The sequence below is a fragment of the Myotis daubentonii genome, chromosome 2 (assembly GCF_963259705.1).
Source record: "Myotis daubentonii chromosome 2, mMyoDau2.1, whole genome shotgun sequence".
NCBI lineage: Eukaryota > Metazoa > Chordata > Mammalia > Chiroptera > Vespertilionidae > Myotis > Myotis daubentonii.
In genome coordinates this window covers 48,113,328-48,130,952 of record NC_081841.1, presented here as the reverse complement: position 1 = coordinate 48,130,952, position 17,625 = coordinate 48,113,328, and the positions used below count along the sequence as shown (strand labels likewise).

Genomic DNA, 17,625 nt, shown 5'->3' with positions numbered 1-17,625 from the left:
AGGCAGATGTCTCCAAGTAGAAGGAAAGCCTGAAGTCATAGAATCACTGGTAACCATCATACCAGACATAATAAATGCTCAGTAATTACTTATGGTGATTACTTGCTTGATTAACTGATTGAAACAGGAAAGGGAAAGAAAAAAAGACTAAAGATATTTCAGTCCATTGTTCACCTTTTAACTTTGGTGAAAATATTGATGAAGAAATATTTAGAATCAGAATTTTATGACAGTGTTATCAGAATTGTATGTCCAACATGCCTCTATTGGACAACCACTTCGTTGATTCTTTTACCACTATTAAGTGTAGCTATCACCTAATTACATTTCTAAGTTTTGTAGTCCAAACAGTGGCAAAAGAAGCTCCGCATGAATACAGAAATGATTATTTTGCCAGTTTGACCTATAGTGTTTATAAGTGTATTTTTGGCACATAGTAGATCCTCAATAAATGAATGAGTGAATTTCATTTCTTTCTCCCAATGGTTCTGTTTTTAACCCGGGAATTATATACTCTATAAATGAGAAAATGAAGGCCCAGAGAGTTGACCAAATTATTGATAGTTCCATAGCTAGTGAGTGACAGAGTTAGAACTTGAACTCAAATCTGTGGACTGGAAATCTACTGCTAAATGTTAGCATAGCGAAGGAGGAAGACCCTGTTCAGCCACTTAGAACCTTTGGGTGTTGGAAGATATCGATTAGAAGGGGTGAATAGAGAGACTATCAATATGAAAAAGTGAGCTCTCAGGCTTCCTCTGAAAAAGCTAATGTTAAAAATCTTAAGCAAGCTTCAAAGGATGTGCCATCAGCCTTTTAAACTCTAGGCAAGGGCATTAGCAAAACTATGTGCACCAATAAGATTGTCTTATGCACATGTAAAATCATACATCATTATAAAGCAAATACGTTTATAATGATGTATGATTTTACATAAGCATCAATCAGACCGTCAATCCTCAGAGGGAAGGTAGGGGAGGGTGGGGCTAAATGGGAGAGATCAACCAAAGGACTTATATGCAAGCATATAGGCCTAACCAATGGGCACAGACAACAGGGGAGTGAGGGCATGAATGAAGGGCGGGGGGATGGGGGGAAATGTGGGGATAAGAACACATATGTAATAACTTAATCAATTAAAAAATAATAAAAAATAAAGCAAATACTATTTTTCCAATTGTGACTTCTACTACATTAGACATTATAAAAAAGGTTTAGAGACTATAAATGCTTGCAAATTAAGACATTAATGTTATTCAGTAAATTACTCATGATTTACTTAGGCATCAATCTTTTTTTTTTTTTTTTTTTTTAATATATTTTATTGAGTTTTTACAGAGAGGAAAGGAGAAAGATAGAGAGTTAGAAACATCGATGAGAGAGAAACATCGACCAGCTGCCTCCTGCACATTCCCCACTGGGAATGTGCCCGCAACCAAGGTACATGCCCTTGACCGGAATCGAACCCGGGACCCTTCAGTCCGCAGGCCGACGCTCTATCCACTGAGCCAAACCGGCTTCGGCATCAATCTTTACTTAGATGTATTTTAAATCATGAAGAAAAGTTTAAATATGTTGAACCTTAGAGTCTAACTTAAAAATAACCTTCAAATATCTAGGAAGGACTAGAGAAAGAACCAAGATTTTTGTAGTTAAAAATTCAATTTTTTTTAGTCTTGTAATTAGCTCCTTTTTCATGTATTTTACATTATTTGAAGCAAAATACCTCATGACCTGAACTTTTCTGTCCGTAGCTAAATTATAATACAACAATTCTAAACGTCAAAGCACAAAGTAGAGACTCGGCCCATATAGATACTCTCTCCAAGGACTCGGTGCAGGCAAGAATTGCCTCTTGCTACCCTGATAATTTTTAGTTTGCAGTATCCTTTATTATCACAGTTGTTAACAAATAAGCACATTCTCTTCACCTATCTGCAATTTGGAGCTCTGTGTGGCACCCTAGCCTGGTCTTTTTTCTGAACTGATTTGAACTGACAGAACAAAGACAAGACATAGCACCCAAACACCCCGTGGTCCCGCCAGTGACCTCTCCAGTCGCATTTCTCAGCATTCCAGGAACACCAGGTGGCCAGGAGCTGCTTCCTTCTTCCTTGCCTTTGCTCTGCTGTCCCTCTAACATCTGATCTGCTCCCCAACCCTTTGCTCCTGGCCAGCTCTGTTTATTCTTATAGTCGGAGCCCAGCTGTCACCTTCCCCAGTAGTCTTCTCTGCACTGTTCACTCTGAGTTGGGTGCCACACTTCCTACCCGACAGTTCCCACAGGCATGTCACCTACCACACTCCAGCAGAGTGAGAGACCAGAGTTTCTTGAGAGCAGAGACTGTGTCTTATTTTTTTTTATTGTCTCTTTTGCCTTAGCCCCTCCGGTAAAGCCTGACACATAGGTGCTCAATAATACGTATTGAATGAATAAATGAGGATTATTCCTTATGCTATCATAAAAATTGATGATCTCACAGCATTATGAACAAATATTGAGGCTCCAAATATATTTTAAAATCTCCATTTTTCTCAACAATATTTTGAAATCTATTAGAGTACCTCTTGCTGATGGAAAAAACAATCCATCTTCCAGAACAAACTGGACATATATAATTTTATGTAGATTTTAAATAACTCATAAGTGCCCACTCAGAATTGAAGATGTTTTAAGAGAGTTGATTGTTGCTGGTCAAACATGTGAAGCATTCTCATTAAAAATAGGGATTTAGCTAGTTGCTCATGTCTGAGATTGATTAACAATTGTTATAAAACCTAAGAGAGGAACTCTTTGGTTTTGCTACTTTAAAAAAAAAATAACACTGTGGGTTTTTTTTTGGAGTAAAAGCAATTGATACTTTTTAAAGGTTAGTTGACAAATAAAGATGAGAAAAAAATAAAAAATTATCCACATTTCCACAATCTGGAAATAACCACTATTTATATTTTGATATGTGTTCTTTCAGGCATTTTTTCCTTTGCAAATGCTTTTATATATCGTATGCATAATTTTAAAAACAGCACAGGGATCATATTACTATTAGATTTTGTATCTTGCTTTTAAAATCTTACTATAATATAATTTTGCCATGCTTTTGTTATTCTTTGAATATTCTTTGAACACGTGATTGGTAATTACTGTCTAGGATTTCGGGAAGGCAGGTCTCTATACAGGGACTAGTGGCTCCTTGCATGTAGCATGAACTTTACCATCTCACAGTGGGCCCTGAGCCTAAGAAGGGACTACTTATACAAGGCGGGATCCACCAATTGGGATACTTATTAGAATGTTTCTTGTTGAAACCCTTAAATAAGTTCTAAAGAATTGTTTTGGAGGTACAGGTTGAATCAGTGCCTTTATTAAAGACTTGCATTATTCAACTTTTATAAAGTACCTACTATGAACCAGGCATGGCCTAATGCTAATCAAGGTAAACAGACAAAAGGTATTATTCACCACTAATCTAAATGGGCTGTCTGGAATGCTTGGATCCATCCCAAACCTACTAATATACCCTCTGCCCAGACATCCCCTCTGCTGTGGTCCTCCTGAATGAGGTCAAGACATTTACTTTTTCTGAGTCAGCTTTTCTATATTTAAAGAAAGAGTGTGCTACCAACTTTATCCCCAGCCCTCCAGGAATTGGACTTCCCAACTCATGCAACCCATAGGCAACACAAGCTCAGTTAACCTTGCCATGCTGGGCACTGCTGACCCTTGTAGCAAAGTGCCCCGGAGCTCTGACTACAGCAGGGCCCAGCCCTGGAACTGCTTACAGACCAGCAGGAGAGGCAAGCACCCCAGGCGGAAACCTACCTCCTCATTGGGAGACCTGACTCAGGAATCCTTCATTGCAGTCACCAAAAAGTCCATTAAGAAATTTTAATCTCTAATATACATATATACTATCTATTATATATTTCTCACTCTGGTCAAATTCCTTTGAAGACCACTTTATAGTCGACATGCATTTCTTATTTCAACATTCTGAGTAGGATACTGAAAATGCCAGCCTAGCAGACCACTCATTATCAGTGACACTGCTTCTTTCCCAGCATAGGTCTGTGGTATCACCTCCTAGGAGCGCCTCCCCTTACAGAGCCTGCTGAGTGCTCTTCTCCCTCGCTTGTGCCCTGTCTCATCCCAGTCTAGCCACTCAGCCTAGTGGGTCACAGCTCAAGATACTGTTGGGGGTCCGAGTTCAAGCAAGATGACAGGTTTACAAAAATACAATCACTGATGAACCTACAATATCAAAATGCAATGACACCACTCTGCTTGGGAATTTGTTTTTAAAGGAAAGGGATGGGTAGCAACATGAAAGAGAGCAATGGAAATGAATGTGCTATGGCCCAAAAGGAGGTAATTTTTAAAAAAATCATCAATTGCTATTATGAATTAGTAAGGCAGTTAAATCAACCCAGTACTGCCTTAATATTGCATTTTATATGAAGAACTCAACAGGATGATTTGATTGTTTAGGAATTTTTGTTATAGTTATCATTACAATTATATATCTCTTAGTGGTGCTATTTTCTCAAGCAGGCATTTTATTTTATTTTAAATGAAACATTTTTTAAAAATATATTTTTATTGATTTCAGAGAAGAAGGGAGAGGGAGAGAGAGCTAGAAACATCAATGATGAGAGAGAATCATTGATTGGCTGCCTCCTGCACACCCCCAACCGGGGATCGAGCCCGCAACCAAGGCATGTGCCCTTGACTGGAATCGAACCTTGGACCCTTCAGTCCGCAGTCCGATGCTCTATCCACTGAGCAAAACCAGCCAGGGCTCAAGCAGGCATTTTAAATGGAAGGAATCATTCTTTAAAGCAAGCTTCTAAAAGCTCTAATTTAACATTTAGAATCAGTACATTACTTCAGCCATGAGGCTTACAGACCTTGTTTTCCTTCTTCACCAGGAACTATCTGCTTAGGCAGAAGTTGGGAATGAACTTGTGATACTCATTCCTCTCCATCCTTTCGTTGTGGGATCAAGAAATGGAATTGACCAGAAGGATCTGAGTTGCTTGAAAAGGGAAAGGCAGAGAGCAGAGTATCATCAACAACATGAGCCGTTTTGTTTGTCAGCTGAGGCTAAAAGAAATTTTCTATTTAGGTCTGTGGCAAAGTCAGTAAATTTGTCAACCTGCACCAAACTTGTTTGCTAATTTTGCAACGTAGCAATTGACTATCCAAACATTTCCCAAATGCACCATTGTATAACTGTAAAGGTGGTGTGGGCTGGGCTACAGAGAGGGGATGCCATCAACTTTGCAATGTCCTCAGCACCCCTGGGTCATCACATTTCTCTTAGGGACGTTTACAGAACAGAAAAGCAGAGCCTCTCCCAAGGGGCCTGGGCAGGGAACCCCTTTGGGGCCTCATATTCAGGAAGGTCCCAAGTTTAGAATTTTTCAAAGTACCATCAAATGAGGTTATTCATAAAGTCATTTGTAGTTATGAGTGTGTTAAGGTGTTGTTTTGTTATGTAAGAACATTGAAAATGTACTACAACTTAGTAACCCTGTTTTGGATTTCCCCCCATTGATTTTTAAAAAGAGTGGGAGGGAAGGAGGAAGGGAAGGAAGGAGAGAGGGAGGGAGGGAGGGAGGGAGAGAGGGAGGAAGAGAGAGAGAGAGAGAGAGAGAGAGAGAGAGAGAGAGAGAGAGAGAGAGAAACATCTAGGTGAGAGAGACACATTGCCTCTTGCACTAGGCTGGACCTGGGCCCCGGGGTTTGAACCTGCAACCCAGGTATGTGCCCTTGGCCAGGAATAGAACCTGTGACCTTTTGGTGTGTGAGCTGACACTCTAACCACACTGGCCAGGTCTGGATTTTTTGTTATGTAAGTAGTTGAGGTTAATAACTACATAATCATGAAGAGAGATACCTATTAGCATACTAAGCTTTCATCACTCTGAAAATCATATAGTAACACAAGTATGTAAGTACTCAATTCACTTTCAGAATAACATGGGATTCTGCTATTTGAATGATTTGGGAAGATTTCTGTAATATTTCTGTATGGATTTTCTCCTCCTACTCCTCCTCTTCCTCCTAGTCCTTTTTGTCCATATCCATATTAAGAGGGATAAAATAAAGGATTTGGAGTGCCAAAGTAGGTCATTAAAAGAAATCACAAATTCTCTTCATCACTGTAAGTCTGAAACCCAAAAGGCCAGAGGGTAAATCCTAGGATAACAAGGAATCATCAAAATATTGTTCTTAATTGCAGTTGTGCTAGTGTCTTCCAATTTTAGGAGTAACTTGGTAGGTCAGATAGACATTTACCTATCTATACTAATAAAAGGATAATATGCTAATTTGGGCAGACGTCCATCCAGACAAAGCCACAGCGGCTGCGAGGCCTGGGCTCATGGCAGCCATGGGCTCAGGCAGCTGCGAGGCCCGGGGCTCAGACCTCACAGCTGCCGTGGCTGGCAGTGGCAGCAGCAGCAGGGTGATGGGGGTGACGCCTTCCCCTGATCAGCCCGGTCGCCTCCCACAGAGACATCAGGAGGACATCCCCTGAGGGCTCCTGGACTGTGAGAGGGGGCAGGCTGGGCTGAGGGACCCCCTTTCCCCCAGTGAACAAATTTTCATGCACTGGGCCTCTAGTAATACTATAAAAACAGTTGGATCAATGTAAGTGTTTTTTATATTGGGAAGCACTTATAGGCTATAGGATGAAGACAGACATATACTCTTGGAACTTGATTTACTTCATTATATTCCGAGTTTAGAAATCTGAAGGCTGAAAATGATAAAAGGTAACTAACTCTTCTTAGAGAATAAGGCATAATAAAAGCAGGATAGTATAGAAAGGTTAAAAAGAAACAGAAAGGAGAAAAAAGGAAGGTGACCTAATGGGTATTTGAAGTGGGAACAAAAAAATAAATAAAAAAGTAAGTGAATGCAGGTACAAAGGGAATATGAGAGTTCTAAAAATTAGGGAATTTGGTTTCTTAGTTATCACTATTTCTACCTGTTTTCTTCTAATTTGCCTATAACTAGATTCTATTTCCAAGTATTATTTTGTCCTGTGACTAAAATTAGAAATTTGGGTACACTCATCATTAGAACAAGAGGTTATCTTTCCCTGTGTCATTGCAAAATGCCATGATGGTCTGGCTAAGGGATTTTTTTTTTTAATTGTTGACTCATTTTGACTTGGTCCAGCTGGCATGTTCTCTTTGAGGACATCATTGAAGGTAGAAATTTTAAACAAAGATGATTAGTAATTTTAAAATATGGGCATAAGTATGATCTGAATCACTTTGTTTATTTTGAGCAAACAATTTTGTACATTCAATAGATAGTATATTGGAATGTACCTTCTAGGACCTTCTCTGGACTATGTGAAAACAACAGCCACAGACAGAGGAATGGAGTGATGAAGTGCATGAATCATACCAGATATTCTCTTTCTCTGTGTCAATAAAAATGAAGGTCTTATTGCAAGTTTCTGTTTCTCATTGAATGATTACATAGAAGTTTTTATAGCATGTACTAGTATTGTTAGCTAGTGAGAGTGATAAACAGAAACAGTACTACAAGAAAGAATCAAACGACCTTTGACCCCAATTAAAATTCTTTCCATGTGCCTTTTCCTCGGCCATCATTCTCAGACAGGCAAACATTGCCAAGGCCAACCTCCTCACTGTCCTCCTTGTCCCGGCCTTCGTCTCGAACCCATCATCCCACTTGCACTCCTTCCCTGCTGATTTCTCCTAGAAGCTTTCAAGAAGAGATCCTCATGACTAAACACCTGGGTTTCCTGGACTTAATGCCTTTTATGGTCTGGATGATTCCATTTGGTTCTGTTTTGGTCCAGAAAGTCTCCCCTGCAGCCAGACTGGTTCTCTTTGTTGCCAGAATATCTTTTTAGCATATCTGCATTTTTCATCCAGGATGCCTCTCTCTTTCCTCTCTGCCTATCGGAATTTCACCTGGACTTTAAGGCCCTCCTCAAGGTACATGGGCTCCCTGAAGGCTTTGTGAATGGCCTCAGCCCTTGGGGGACTCTTTTCGAGTCCTGGGCATATTGTGCAATTCTACTAACATTAATTGTTATAGTTTGAAAAGCCAGCTATCCCTGTATGTGTATATCTCTTACCCCCTACAACCTACTGTGCCCCTCTCTGGACCAAGTCTCATATACCTATTCTTGGTGGCACTTACATGAATGCCTTATATGAAGGATCAGTTAAAGTGTTTGTCATCTCATTGCTCAGACTTCCTTCTTTGTTCACTACTGACGTATTTTTCATTTTGTAATGGATGTATTTTGGTCCATTACCTCTTTCTACATTTGCCATGTTTTAAATATCAAAACAGCATACACCTATTACCAAATGTACATGAAATTACATTATGGTATGATTTTAAGAAATATTCAGAACATTAAACTATAATGTTTTAGCTTGTGTTTTCCTTATGGAAGAAAAATTACTGTGAGTTTTGTCAAGACCATACCTTCCTTCATTAATTTTGGCATATCTAAATAAACAAGTTCCTGAGCTATTTTAATTCAGCTAACTTTTGTCAAGATAGTTTTCATGTGTATATTCAATTTGTGAATCAAAATTAGGAAAGTTTTATGATAAAAATTTTGCAATTAGAGTAGGTTCAAAAGAAATAGAAATCCCTTTGTGTGCTTTTTATTTTAATCCAATATGCTAACCTACTATAATTATTTAGTACACTTGAAGAAGATCAGAATTACAAGGAATTTAAAACTTTAAAGAGGTAAAATTTGAGGTATATATACATTTATCTCCATCCTATTTTATATGAGGGTATTATAGTATGAAATTCACATTTTGTAGTACATTCATTCTTTTTCAGTCGATCCACTATCAAGTGGGATTTTACTAGGATAAAAGTATTTAATTTTCTAACAATTATTTCAGGACTGTGCTTGATTAATCTTATACTCATCTGGTAACTTTGCAAACAGAAGGACATTTTAAGTTGAAAAGATCACAGTTAAATGACAAAAATTATTTGAAAAGAAATATTCTTCAAATTTCCTATATATTAAAGTAGCATATTTGTTATTATTTTTCGCTAGACCATAATACTTTTCATCTGATAAAGAACAAAACTACAGGATAACTCTGAAAAATAAAGAACAAGTTAACTAAAAGACAAATAAAAGGAAATATATAAAACTTAAGACCAAATGGGCACACTTGATAAGGAAAAGAGAAATGGGTACTGGGCATTGTGTTTACTGTTTAATATCTTGCATTAACTTAATAATTTCTTGCTCTAAGAACAATGTTTAGTTGTTTTTTTCTAGAAACGGAATTAACACAACTCTTGTAATGTAGCATTTCTTTGAACAGCTTATCAGATTGTTCATTCATGTTATAAAAATTGATTTTCATTCTATATATTTTCAATGTTTAAAATTGAAAAAATATAACATTTTTCAACATACAGTATAAAGATATATTGAAAAGGCAAAATTTTTATCATAAAACTTTCTTAATTCTGGATGATTTGGGGGTGTTGTTTTGTTGTTAATCCTCACCTGAGGATATTTTTTCCATTGCTTTTTTTAAGAGTGAGTGGAAGGGAAGGAGGGAGGAGAGAGAGAGAAAGAAACATCAATGTGAGAGAGACGAATTGATTGGTTGTCTCTTACACTCGCCCCAACCCGGCCTGGATTGAAACTACAAAGCAGGTACCTGCCCTGTGGACCGACACTCTAACCACTTAGCACACTGGCCAGGGCACAGATGATTTCTAATATGTTTTTCTCATTTTACTTTCGGACCAAGTCTATTTGATCATTTTTCATAACAGAATAAATTATTTGCTAACACATTTTAATTCTTTCTCTGATAGGTGGAAAGCTAAGTAGTTTTTTAAAAAATGTCTGTTTAAAAATTCTTTAAAAACTCCAAGTAGAGTTTTGCTTACTCAGCACACTTCCTTTGGAATGGTAGCAGCAGTGACAGGGCTTATTTCCAACTTCAGGGCACCTTGAGTAATTTGGTGTGAATTGGAAGTGTCTGTCATTCTACTACATTTTCTCTAAATAAGTCAACCATTCAAAAGAAAACAATTCTTCTGCTGTGTAATTAATTTTTTCTGTGTATTTGGATTATAATATTTCATTTAACAGTCTAACTCCACAACTATAATTAGTGTGTTGTTTTACTTTGACTTTAGTTCAAAAACCTTTTGAAAAATTAACATTTCTAGATTTATCAGTCAACCAGAGTACAGAATCTTGATACAGAATGACACCGATCAAGGTAGAACTTTTAGTAAATGGGTATTTTGTTGAATAAAAGCCAAAAATCCTAAAAGCAAATAGAAATTGGTGTAACATGTTTAATCCAAATGAAAAACAGTAAACTGATTTAGCTTTTCTTTTTTTTTTTTTAAAGAACTGACGCAAGTTGCCAGAGGGAGGTGTTGGGGCAAGGTGGTGGTGGTGATTGGCTTGTCTCCTTTACGCCCTCTGGTCTTTAAATCATTGTCTAGATGCCCAAAGGTTCATATAAGTCAACTCTGTTTCAGGGTTCTGCATTCCAAACAATTCTGGAAAGACTGCCCAGGACTGGATGAATAATTAAGGTAAAGCTGTTTTTACATGAATATATGCAGTGTTGAAATAATGCTGCCTTTCTTCTTTTTATAGTGTTTATTGTTTACTACAAACTTAAAAGTTTAAAAATACTATTTGGGTCGCTTTTTTCTCAATATGAAAAAAAGGACCAATTTAATATAATGTCAGACACTGGAATTATTTACTCGGATTCTGATTGCAGTTTTCTTTCGCAGATAATTTTAGGTTTGAGCATAAAATCAGGACAGTGGACGATAGGAAAGGAAAACAGCCCAAACCCAGCGGTAGAAAGGCTTAGTTATTTACATATTTTGGTTAATCACTGAATAAAGTGAAGGGTTAACATAATTTGTTTTAGGGAAAAATATAAAGTTTTAAAAATATGTTCTCAATTTATAACATTGAAGATTTTATCTTGAAAAACAAAAAGAGTAACCGAGAAGGAACATCACATGCAGCAGATGGGAAAGGCTAAAGGTTTGGGCTGTGTCACTGTTAAGTGTAAAAGAGAGAGTGTGTCTCACCTTGTCTTCTTGTGTGACCATTTTAATATAGTATTTTTAGAGCTATTTACTGGAGGAAATGGATAAATTGAATAGAATAGAAGCACAGCTTTAGATTGTGAAGGACTGAAATTAATTATCTAAAAATAGAGCTATACTCACATTTATTAATTAGACAGGGAGAATTCTCAGGGGATGTGGGTATCCTTGCATTTGGGGCATCTTGCAGTGGGTATCCTTGCATTTGGAACATATGGTGATGGTTTTTATTAAATGCCCAGGTGATAAGATGAACAGTGCTTTATAAGTTAGTGAAAATTTAATTTGACTGATGACATAGATCATATTCATGGACAGTTGGTTGAGAGTTTTATTTTTGACAAACTAAAGAAATTTAGGTGTGTGTTCTAAAAAAATTGGCATTTATTTTACAGGTCAACCTCTTCTAGTCATTCAGATTTATATTTCAATAATGTTTTGGTTTTTTTCTTGACAGTCTTTCTATTTATATTTTTAAGAAGTATAAACACTTCAATGTTTAAGTATTGAGAAATGTAGTATTGGGGCTAAACTCTTGAGTTTTCTTTAACCATGTTATTTAATTTATTTTCATAAAGAAAACGTACCTCTAGGGGTGGCTCACTGTCAATTATATACAATGTACACATTTTGGAATTTACTGTACCCACAATTCATTATAAGTTATTAAATATCATGCATTAGCATGTATAGCATAAAGAGGTCACTATGTTAATATCATATATGCTACATATCCCTGTACATTTATGGAAACTACTGTTTGGGGTAATAGGAACGACAATTAAGCAGGAATTTAAGATGTTTCTTCATGTTTAAGATGACAAGAGAATCCATGTTTCTGAAGAGCAGAGCTAGAAAGTTCGTAAGCAAAATAACATATTCAGATTTTATGAAGAGTCCTTTATACCTCTTCATAGGTTGCTTTAAATCTTATATTAGCAAGCATGTAATATTCTTAGCAAAGAGAAAAGACCTCACTATGGGGTTATTTTAACTTTTCTAGTTCTCCCTAGATATTATTTCTAAGCTGTGTCTAAGTAGAGGAAAGGAATGAAAATGCTATAATATTAGCACTAGCAATAGGGAGTAGTCAAGTAAACACAGTTCTGCTGTTACTGGCCGTCATTTCTTCTAAGATGTACCTCAGACTGACTGTAGTGAATGTTTCTCTGGAAGTTAATTTCTGTGAGAAATCATGCCAGAGACTAAGAAGCCATCTGATTATCAATGTGCGACTAGAATGGTATTGTTTGGAAGGTTAAGAGAATTTAATAAAAAAAATGATATTAGATTGATTTCATTGCCAAAGCTATGTTCATAGATCTCAGATACATTTTGTATGTGGATTTAAATCAGTTCCTTGGATCCAACGTAGTTGGCTTTTAGAAGTTGCATGACCAGCTACACCCTGTTTGCTCAACCAAAGAGTAGATTCGTCAGAGCTGGTTGGCATGAAAGACAGAACAGATAGGGATGGTGGGAAATGCTCTGACCATGTTAGCTCCCTTCTCACTCTCATTTATCAGGCAAAATAAATGTTTGCAGTAACTAGGGAAGGTCATAACTTTTGTCTCTTGACTCAAGGACAGTTTTGCTTCCAGGTTGTTGATGTTCTTCTTTGAACAACATAAGTAAAAATTAGAGAAATTTGCTTTTTTGAGGATCTTCTATACTGAGTTTCTTAGATACATTTTCAAAGAACAGGATAGTATAGTGTTTAAAAAACAAGAAGTTGGATATAAGGAATTAGCTAGTTGGAATATTTAGACATCTCTTAATAAATGTCATGAAACAAGATCTTCTAATGCTGATAATATTCTAAATACTTTTCTTTCAAGTTTTGATTTTGCATCTTCGTGAATGAATGAACTGAAGCAATAATTCTGCACTGGAATATGTTCTGCAAAACATCTTTGTATCACAGAATAACAACCTCATCAGAAAGAAAGGCTAGACTACACAAAGTTCCGCAAATCAAATTTGATTTTTCTTTTAGAATAATTTTGAATATTCATTGTGCAACAAAGCTATTCTTCTGGTAACCAGAGGAACACTTTCCATTTCACTTTGAAATATTAACCCATGCATACTTGTATCTACAAAGGAAATCATATAAAGGTGCATTGGTCTTAGTAGAATATAACACCAGGCAACGTGGTAGATGTTGGGAATATGTAGAGTCTACAAACTGGACATCGTTTCCGTCTTCATGAAGCTTTCTGCCTACTGGAAGAAACAGTTTTTTGTTGTTGTTTTTTTATCAAACAAGCACAACTAAACATGTAGGTGCAAAATGTGACAAGCACTCTGAGGCAGAGGAGAACATGCTGTGTGAACATGTAACAGGGGAGTTAGTTTCAATGTGGGGCCTCTGTGACCACATGGCATTTAAAGATTTTCAGGTTTTTTAAATTAACTCTGGGAGAAACCTGGGTTCAGAAGAGCATCCCAGGCAGGGGGGACAGAATGTTAAAAGGTCCTGAGGTGGAATGGGAAAATCCAGTTTCTGGCTCATGTTTCATTCTCAATATTTGTTGAATGAATGAATAAATGCCACCTGCAAAATACTTCTGCATTGAAGCAGAATAGTGTAATTAATCATGAAAATAAATTTTAGCCATTATGATGTAGTGTAGATGCTTCAAAGCATGTACTTTGTGCTGCAGGCAAATGGTTCAGAATATCTAGTTTCTCATAATGTTCAATTTTTTTAAATTTTGCTTTTAGCTGTTGTTCCCTTAAAATAGATCAGTAATAGAATCTTCAGAGCTAAATATGTGAGCTCTGCAAAAGCGTTCCAACGTTTGTGAGAAGATGTCTCTTGACTGGGGCCAAAATTAGGATGAGGGGCCCAGGTCTTAATCCACTACAAGGGTCATAACATCATGTTATATCACCTCAACAGGGAGTGGAATAAGTATTTTAGATATGGAAAAGTAGCTTTAAGTTTAGGTCTCAATTTCCTTATTTGTGAAGGGTACCTACCTTTCCTACAATGTTTGTGAGGAACAAACATAATATAAAGTTCTCTTTTGTAATTGCCTACTTATATGCATGTGTAGATATGGGTATAAAATACTGATTATTGGAAGAGGGAAAAGGGATTTAAAATTATTAAGGGCCCACTACACACCAAACGTTGACATGCATAGTATAATTTAAACCCTCATGGTACTGCTTCGTGGTAAATGGTATTTTCCTCATTTTACATGTCGAAAGACATAAGTAAGAAGTTAGCTAATTTGGCCAGGATTTATACCCACTTTTATCATCAAAACCAGAGTTTCTATTCCCCATGTGGGCTTGAGTTCTCTGTAGCAGAGATAGCAAGCAGTCCAGAGGTGGCAGAGCATGCAGGCTACTTAATCTCTCTGTGACTCCATTACCTCATCTGTAAAATGGGAATAAGGACAAAAATAGTACCGGCCAAGAGTGATGGTGGAAGGAATTCAAGTAGACTAATTTAAGATATACTTTAGTTATTTGTAAAGTCAATCAGACTTTGTAAAGGACTGGATGCCAGGGGGGAGAAAGAAAACATTATAATGGGAGACTGACATTTCTTGGTTTGAGTAGCTGGATAAGGGGTGACAACATTCTTTGGATAGGAAACATTGGAAGGAGAGGAAACTGGCACCAGTTAGATTTTGGACACATGGAATTTAAAGTACCTTTGAGACATGCAAGTGTATACATCAGTTAGGCCACAGGACACATGGAACTAGAGACAAGAGTAGAGGCCTGGGCTGAAGATGACCTTGAGGAATCCTTGGTGTATAAAATCTTAGGAGTGGATTGGAAGAGGGGGGGCTCAGGACCTAGCCTTGAGGAATTCAAGCAGTGAAACTTCAAACAAACTGATACTTTTAAAAAGAAAAACAAAACAAAAGCTCTGAAAAATAACAGCAGTGTTATTAACAAACAGAAAATTTGAAGACTTCCTAGGAGCCAGAAAGCAGATAGGGCTGGGAAATCTATGAAAGAAAAAACCAGGGTAAACCAGGGTATGGAGTGGGAGGGACCATGGGAGCCTGGTAGCAGTTCAAGTTAAGTCAATATGTACAAAGAGGAGGATTGGACCGCAGGCAACCAGTGACCGGTATTCACCAAGCAAGCTCAGTTTGGACCTCTTGGTCAGTTTGGGCTGCCACTGGTGCCCATCGGATAAGGCTGGTTATAAAGAAAATCTGAAGATGGACTCTAGAATAGGTCTGAGGGCCACCACAGCAGACAGAGATGGGTGACAAGCAGGGCTGGAAGCTCCACCAAGAGAAAATGCATCGCAGCATTTTGCTCCCAGAGGAACCTCTCTGTCCCGGAGGGCCAGCTGTGTCTGGGCGTGGGCTCCTCTGAGGGCACCCAGACAGGCCCTCCAAGAGAGCAAGCCATCAGTGACCAGCCTGCAAGACATCAGAGCAACCCTGAGAACTAACTGCCGAAGTTAGCCAATATACTCTCCATTCATAAATATGACTAGACAACTGAGGATTGCTAAGACTGTAAGGAAAACCAGCAACATGAAAGAGAAGAGCCAAGAATGAACGAGCAGAATAACTAACTCCAGAGAAAAAATACATAATTTAAGGAACAAAAGGAACCCTTGAAAACTTCCAATCAATATTCTGAGAAAGAGTTAAGAAAATAATTACATCTGAAAACAAACAACAAAGGTAATACGAAAAAATAGGAACGGGATAGGACCACATTATTAGAAGTTAAAATATGATTAACTAATTAGTGGACAAGTTGAAAAATAAAATGGATACAGGCTAAAAGTAAATAATGTTTATCTACTCTATTCTCAATACTCCCGTCTGATACTAAGTGTGTGTGTGTGTGTGTGTGTGTGTGTGTGTGTTTTCCCACACTCACCAATTCTTCAACACCAGCTGGATATCCTACAATTCAATTCAAATCTGATACTATCTACTAGGCGTTACTGTCAGATCCCCAGGTTAAGGGCTCAGTTCCACAAGGCTGCCCCTATGTCAGATGATATGGCAAGTCCAGACATCCTGTACTTCTGACAAAGTAAATTGAATGGAATAATTTGCTAGAGTTGCTTACAGAAACTCCGGAAAGCAGTTTACTTACTAGGTTACCGGTTTATTATAAAAAGATAGAACGCAGGAACAGCTGGATGGCAGAGATGCATGGAGAAGGCATGGGGAAAAGGTGTAAGCTTCCACACTCTCTCCTGGTGTACCGCCCTCGCAACAATTCTGTTAAGATTTTTGTGGAGACTTCATTACTTAGGCAGGATCAAATCATGGACCACTAGTGATTAACTCAACCTTCAGTCCCTTCCCGCACCCAGGAGGTTGAGGGTGTGGTGCTGAATGTTCCAACCCTCTCACTTCTATTCTGGGTGGTTTTGAAGATGTTTCTCTATATCTTTGACGTCTTGAACTACCTCATATTAATGAATATATTCATTTTCACTCCTCCTGCTTGAAGTACTACGCACTTTTTTGAAACCCTAAGAACTACCATCTTTTTTCCAGTTCCAGAGAATTCTCTACCATCATGTCTTTCTATTTTGTGACTCCCTAGTCTCACAATTCTCTCCTATTAGAATAACTATTACAGTGTGTTTAAACTTCTTATTCTTGTTTTCCCCCATGTCTCTTAACGTCATATTTTTCTTTATCTCCTTGTGATATAACTTGAGTGATTCCCACAGATCTATCTTCCAGTTTCATTACTCTACCTTCAGTGGAATTTTCTTTATTTCAATGACTATGTTTTTTATTTTTAGAATTCTCTCTTGGCCTTTTTGAAAACCAGCCTGGTCTTCTATTCTAAAGATGCTATTTATTATTTTGAATCTTTTTATTATATTAATTTTAAAGTCCCTTTTTAATTGCTTTGCTGTAGTTAACTCAGGTGTGAATGTTATTCTCATGCCTATGACACTCTCCCAAGGAGTTTCCATATGTGTTTGGTAGCTTTTGTAATTTGGAGTACAAGTTGCCTTCCACAAATATGCTGCATCAACACCAGATTGTGTAAGCCTTTGTATATATATATATATATATATATATATATATATATATATATATATATATATATATATTTGTAAGGGGGTTTATGGATTTAATGAGTTCTGAAGTATTTTTTTGTTTGTTTCTCTGCTCAGGATTTTATTACCAAGAACCACATCTTCCAAGAGTGATAGTATTTCCCCCAATATGGTTCAACAAGAAATGAATGATTCTAATAGCAGAAATTTCGTATGAAATTGTAGTGATAACATGATGGATTCATAGCATGTTTTCTTTTTTTTTTACTCAATTCCAGTCCACCCTTTTTCAGTTACAACTGAGAAAACTAAGGGGCAAATAGTTAAATAACTTGTGCTGAGATCTCATGAATTAAAGATAGAGGGGAGTCTAAAAGCTAAATATCTTCGTTGTTAAAATGTATTTTAATTTTATGTAGGTGGTGACTGATACTGATTCAAAGATAAACCTGAACTTCCTTTTGTTTCT

At 37.2% G+C, this 17,625-nt stretch overlaps 1 protein-coding gene across 3 annotated transcripts in view; it reads left to right on the top strand.

Moving 5' to 3' along the window:
• SLC38A4 (solute carrier family 38 member 4) overlaps positions 1–17,625 on the top strand; it is a 67,363-nt gene that overhangs the window by 20,098 nt on the left and 29,640 nt on the right. For 2 of the 3 annotated variants that reach the window (XM_059682657.1, XM_059682656.1), the window contains exon 2: positions 10,544–10,600. The exons of the other annotated variant lie outside the window; for it this stretch is intronic. The gene's annotated coding sequence lies outside the window, so the exon portion shown is untranslated. The remainder of the gene's footprint in view (positions 1–10,543; positions 10,601–17,625) is intronic. 3 annotated transcript variants of the gene reach the window in all.